The sequence below is a fragment of the Poecilia formosa genome, unplaced genomic scaffold (assembly GCF_000485575.1).
Source record: "Poecilia formosa unplaced genomic scaffold, Poecilia_formosa-5.1.2 Scaffold327, whole genome shotgun sequence".
NCBI classification, from domain to species: Eukaryota; Metazoa; Chordata; class Actinopteri; order Cyprinodontiformes; family Poeciliidae; genus Poecilia; species Poecilia formosa.
The window spans coordinates 385,054-391,561 of NW_006800266.1; the positions used below are offsets into that span (position 1 = coordinate 385,054).

A 6,508-nucleotide genomic window follows, 5' to 3' on the forward strand; every position below is an offset into this window, starting at 1 on the left:
GTTTCTTTCCCTCTGAAATCACAGTGCCTGTTCCTCAGTGCCTTTGAGCAAGACACTAAAATAGAAAAATTAAGACTCAAAAACATTGTCATCTCTGTTGGAAGGGGGTCAGTCATTCTTATGACTCTAATGCCACTGCAATAACTTGTGTTGTCTAGGGTTGCTAATAAAATCTCCTACATGTTGCCTGTGTATCAACCAAAACAAATGTTTGCTGAAAGATTTGGATGATCTTCAAGCTTCTACTTTTAGGATAAGCTAATTGCTTTTCTGATTCTTAAATGGTTGCCAACAGCTGTGTGCACTCATCACTTGATGAATATCCTGAGGGAGTTGGGGTGGGGGTAGTGGGAGTTGTGGAGGACACTGTACACAAATCTGAAGGTCAGAAGCAAGTTACCCCTCAGCAAACCATGACAGAACATGTGCTGATTTGACATTTGAGATCACATGATGACAGTTGTGCAACTTCTACAACTGTCAGCCAACTTCAGGCTCAGACTGTTGCCTTGGTGAAAATATTTGATATATGGAGGGAACTGATTACTTTCTAACTAACCAGGATTTAACTTTGTGATCCAGGATGTCAAACTCTGCCATTTTCAGTAGCTGCGTTTACATTGACCATATAATTGCACAAAATGAAATTACAAAAATACATTTACTTAATGGAAACACGCCAATTTCTAATAAGAAGTTTTTGTGCTAGGATGAGGTGGTTTTAAGCTGAATCAAAATTAGTGTATTTTGCAAAACTGCAATGTTGATCATTGTATTGATGCAATACAAGATGCAATACAATACAACACAAGATGCAAAAACACTGTTTTTGCATCTTGCGAGTTGCGATCAACAACAACTACTGCAAAAGATGGAGAAGACGGCAGGAAGTGGTTGAAAGATGATGGTGCACTATGTTTTTTTAATGACTTATTGCATAAACAAAACTTATTCCTGTGTGATTTCAACTCTTTCTTATTTTAAGGAAATGCTGCAATTGTGATTTTTTTTTAACAGTAGCACATAATCATAATCCTCATTTGCTCCCTAAGCTGACCTTTTCTCTGTATGTTTAATTACAGGTCAAAGAGGAATTCATTTTGAAATGTTTCTGTGCAGCTAAACAAACACAGCAAGTCAAACCTGAATGCATAAAGAATGTTTACGTGCAAAAGTGACCTGTTGGTGTACTTCTTATTAAAACCTACAAGAATCCATTTAGTTGCTTATAATAATGACCTTCCACATTTCTGACATTTACATGCACTCAAAAGGCCCAGTTATGTAGGTATTCATGTAACAACAAATGTCACTGTTAAGAAGTTATTTTAAAGCTTATAGCGCTGGCAGAGATGATAGCAAGTTGAGATCCCGTTGTAAAAAGCTGTAAAGTGGGTCCTCCTAACATGTTTTTTTTTTCATTGCATAATCCCTTTTTTTCGACAATAAACATTCAAACCAATGTTTCTGTCTATTGAGTTGCAGAAGTTCTTTAGGTGTTCTTTTTTTTTCTTTAGTTGTGATAACCGTTTAATATGTACATGTATTCCCTTTAAAGCTGTTTATTTTTTCTGTTTTTGTTTTAAAATGACAGAAGCTTTACTAAATTACCGGGCAGTAAAGTAATTCAGTCACGGCTGCTGAATGGAGCGCTGTGTTTGCTTTGTGCGTACTAAACCACGGGTAAAGGGTGATTCAGCTGTTTCACAGCTGTGTAAACTTGGAAGATTCCACTGATGGGTTCAAAATTTACCAAAATTACAGCAACAGTCTGATTGCTGCAACCTTCTATAATCTGCAAGAGCAACTCAGGAACGGGTGCTGATAGATTGGATGAGGCAAGTGTTAGAGTGAATGGACCCTTGCTAGGTTTTTTCATATAAATTGTTGTGATGATTCACCAGAAAACTCTGATGCAACTTTAATGAGGTTTTTTTTTATCTCATCTATTTACAGAAGGCAGAATTCCACTTCCTTGCATAAGAGGCTACTCAACATTGTATCAGGATTCTTCACTGACACAGAACTCTTTTATTCTCACAACAAATGATTTTCCAGATGTCTCAAACAATCACAAACCATATTCATATGACAAAAAACTTTGCACCATTCTTCTGCTGGCCATCTTTGTTCCTTCGTCAGTCTTTGTCTTTTTTTAGAGTAAAAAGTGGCGTATTTTCTGCTTTTCATATTACCAGGTTGTCGTGCAAAAGTCTTTGCCTCATCGTTTTTGCAGATGTTTTCACACCTACCAACTGCCAATGTTGAGCACTGTTGGTTCTTTTGTTGGCAGCCCAAAGAAGGGAGCTGGAGATGCACTGCAGTCTAGATGGCCGTATTGCTAAAACCGCAGACAGACCAGCCGCTGTACATGTCAAGTTGTTGGAATGGGATTACAAACGTGTGCGCGTGTGCGTGTGTGTGTATGTTGTTTCAGGTGTGTAGAGTTGCTTGAAGATATTACAATGCACAGGCAGTCAGAAGATTATATAAATTAAAACATGGTTCACCTGGAATTCCATAAAGGTGTTTTCTCATAAACCCGCTGGCATATGGTTAGTATAAGGGCACACACAGCTAATGACCAGTGAATGCCATTTCTAAAACTGTTTGTATTTTGTCTTCATGTAATGTTCTGGAATACTGGAACCTTGTGGGTGTAATGAGCCCAGACCTCTCATTCTGAAGTGATCAAGAAAACTGTTCTTTCAGTGGTTGTTGGGCCATCTGACCTCAGAAATGGTAATCATTTTTATTTCTTCTGCTTCTTATTCATCCATTGTGTGCCTGGCACTTTACTTGAAACTTGGAGATGGGTTGATGTTGCACCCAAGTTAATGGCGAACCTATTAACATAGCCAAAGAAGTCATGATTTCACCAGCAATGGCTAAGTAGATGTTTGCAATACCGCCTATAAATATTGCAAGCTTTATTTTCCATAAGCAAACACCATTTTTTTAGTTGTTCAGTTTAGATTTGGAGGCGCTACATGTAACATTGAAGTTGGCCTTACAACTGGGGGTAGTCGGAGTTTCTCCCGCTTTCCAAGTGGGAAGTCTAAAATCGGGGAAATTCCAGTTGATTTTTCAGTGGGAAGTCGATATTTCTGAGTTCTGACAACAGATGTAAAGAAATCACTATTGAGTATATATTGACACAGTCTGCACACCAACTGGAGTAATGTATGTCTGTATGACAACATAATGGATGACAGTATTTGGGTTATTAAACACCTCAAATTCCTGATTCAGTATGAAAATTCAAATCAAATCATTAAGTCAAGTGTATACATTTTTTCTTAAATAGGAGAGGCAAAATCCATGGAAGAAAAGTGGAAAGTGAAATTTTTACTGAGCCTAAGTTTGACATAATGTAATCAATGTAGCTGACTGGAATCTTTCATGAGAGACTTTAGCGAAGGCGTGGTTTGTATTTATACAACCTGTACCTCTCACAATAGGCACATCAGGCTGTGTAAAAATATTTCTCTTTGTACAAGTGCAGCGCTAGCAATACTGGTTTAGTGTGCATGTGTTCTGAACGCTGATAAATGATAATAAATAATGTATTAACATCGTCTGGATGGCACTTACTCTTCAGGATGATCACATATGGTTTATCTGATACAATAGAAACATTGAAATCTGCCTGTGTTACAGCAATCAGTCCTCAGTGGAAAGTTAGATGAACAGCAACAAGCATTATGGGAAAAATTTTGATAAACATCCATCATTGCTGTTAATATTTTTCCACATGCTGCTATTTGCATAAACTCGTAATTGCAACAGAAAATATCATGGTCACTTTGTGATAAATGAAACAAAACACATTACTCTGTCATGCTCCTGAACATCGTACCTTTCTGTTGCCCTTTCTTTCTTCATATTTTGACATTTCTTTTTCTCATTGTTCCATTTTTGCAGACTACTGATCTTTTGAAGGTGGGTTTGAGCCCAACTATGGGGATTTGAAAGAAACCGCATGGAATATCTTCTGCCCCAAAGGCCCAAGATGAAAGCAGCTGAATATGGTGACATTTTCTGTATTTTTCAGATGACTGACATCTTCACAAGAGGAGATAAGTGAAGCAAATGAAACCTGTACTTCAAAGTTAGAGTAAGCGAACAGTAGTTTGGTATGCAAAGGAGCTGGCTGCGAATAACATTCATTACCCCAAGGCAGCATGCCAAGCCCTTAATTCATATTGTAGACAACTCCTTCACTGGCTTTTCTTTTTGCTACTTGTTTATTAATCTGCTTTTGTATAAAAACAATGGACAATTTTCTTAAGGATACAATACAGTGGGCACCTGGTATTTGTGGTTGTTAGGGACGACAACCTCCCACAAATAACTAAGTTCTACCAATACTTGAACCCCCTCTAAAAACGCTTTTATTTTATATGCCTTAAGTGTAAAATACAGATTGAATCCTGGATAAAAACCTCAACCTAGGAAATGTTGAATAAGTTTTATTGACAGAAATCTGAATGTACAAGCCGGACAGAAGCTGCGTTTTCAGAACTGACAGTTTGATGAGTGACTGGCAGAGCAAACAGGAAGTGCTGTATAATCAGGAAATGAAGAATTATATGACAGAGGTGCTTTTCCTTAGATCGGACCTTGATTATTTTGAGTCTTCGTAGAAACTGAAGATGAAAGGGAATTGTAGAAACAGGAGTTAATGTACAGTGGCACAGGTGAACACAAACAGAGCAGTGGAGCAGCATAAGACTAAGCAGGAACAGGAAAAACCATGGCATTAATATGTACAAATACGCAGAGCGGAAACTGCCTTAGCGCTAGGGCTGTAGTGATACAATAATCATACGATACGATACACGATATTCTGCTCATGATACAATATATATTGCGATATTTAGCAAACAATACAATTCAATACATTTTCTGAAAGATTTTAGAGCGACAGAGTGATTTTGGTGACATTTTGTGACTGTTATAGAGTTGGATTGAATTAATTTAACTGAAAACTGATTAAAAGCACCAACTACACAATACCTGGCTCTGGTTGGACATGGACACAGATTTAAAGTCGACAGCTGGACAAAATGAATCAAAGAAGTGGTGAGAAAACATGTTTCTTTTAATTGAAACAGTACAAACTGTAGCTTACATGCATTTGTAAAGTAAATAAAGTGCACCAAGTACCCTGCTCTGAATAGTTTGATACCTTTTTAACCTTGACACTTAACATCTGGAAGAATCACTCTAAGCCTGATGACCTAATCACCCTCCCGGCAAAGCAAGCAGTGAATGAGCAAGGTGACAGTTGGATGTTACGATACTTGCGGATGAATATCGATTTTTTTTCTAGGAAAGAAAATATCGATATATATCACAAAATCGATATTATTACACAGCCCTACTTAGTGCCACTGCAGAAGCAAACATCCAAGATTGGCTGCTTTGCAAACAGCAGCCAATATCATGTCATTTATTATTGGACCTAGATATTTTAGCTTCCCCAGCTGTATTTGAAAAAAAAAATATTTTAGATATTTCGTAGATATCAGTTACGCTATGGAAAACATCAGCAAATGGGCAAATTTTTTGTGAATAATTTGGAGATACGTTCAGCAGAACTGGACTGTTCACTGCATTCACATTCAGATCGAGTAAAAGGTTAGAACTTTTAAGATCCATGATTTGTTATAACAATAGACTTTATTTGATAAACCTTCATTTTAATGTAAAAGCAATATAGGAAAGTGTAGGCTGTTTAGTTTTTATATATTTAAATAAAATATTGTCACCATTTAGATATGACAATATTTGCCATGCAAATATGCATTGCCATGTTTGTTACATGGCAATGCATATTTGCATCCTGGACAATGCATCATGGATAGATGGCATATGCCACATGCTACAGCACTAGCTCCAGTCAGCCAGAAGTCATTTTTGCACAATAATTAACATTCAGCCCTTTGAATTTGAAGCAGAGCATGTTTAAATAGAAGCAATGCAGAAATGACAAGGGGAAATGAAATTGAGGAGGCACAAACAGCAGAAGAAGAGAGACTTAAAGAGACAGAAAGATAAAAGAAAACACTGGTGAACTTCTTAATGCAAAAGACCCATACTGCACCCAGTTGAAACTGAGTTGTCTCTGTCCAAACCACTGTATGGGCCTGACTGTATATCAATCTCTACATAATGTAATCTTTTAATGACATTATCAGTCAAAACATCTTTGCCTCCATTTTCTTTCCTGGTCTTATCAACCACCCCATGTGTTTCACGTTGTGGGGATCCTGTGTGCCTCATGACCAAAACAGAGTGAAGAGAAGGATCCTGTTATTTTGCTTCTTTCGTTTGCTTCCCCACTTTTTTTCCCACTCTCACCAATTTGTTCTGCTTTATCAAAATCACTTCTACTTTCAGCTCTCTAGGAGTTAGCAGGCTCACTGCCAAAAGGGGCCAGGACCTCCAGAAATCAGTGCTGGAATATGAACACAAGACCCAGCTTAGACTTTAAAAGCATTGT

At 37.5% G+C, this 6,508-nt stretch overlaps 1 long non-coding RNA gene across 1 annotated transcript; it reads left to right on the forward strand.

The window, feature by feature from the left end:
• Positions 1-2,443: 2,443 nt before the first annotated feature.
• LOC103152774 (uncharacterized) lies at positions 2,444-4,117 on the forward strand. The gene is made up of 3 exons (XR_001658811.1): positions 2,444-2,742; positions 3,925-3,942; positions 4,055-4,117. It is a non-coding gene; the product is annotated as an uncharacterized LOC103152774 (long non-coding RNA).
• Positions 4,118-6,508: the final 2,391 nt, after the last annotated feature.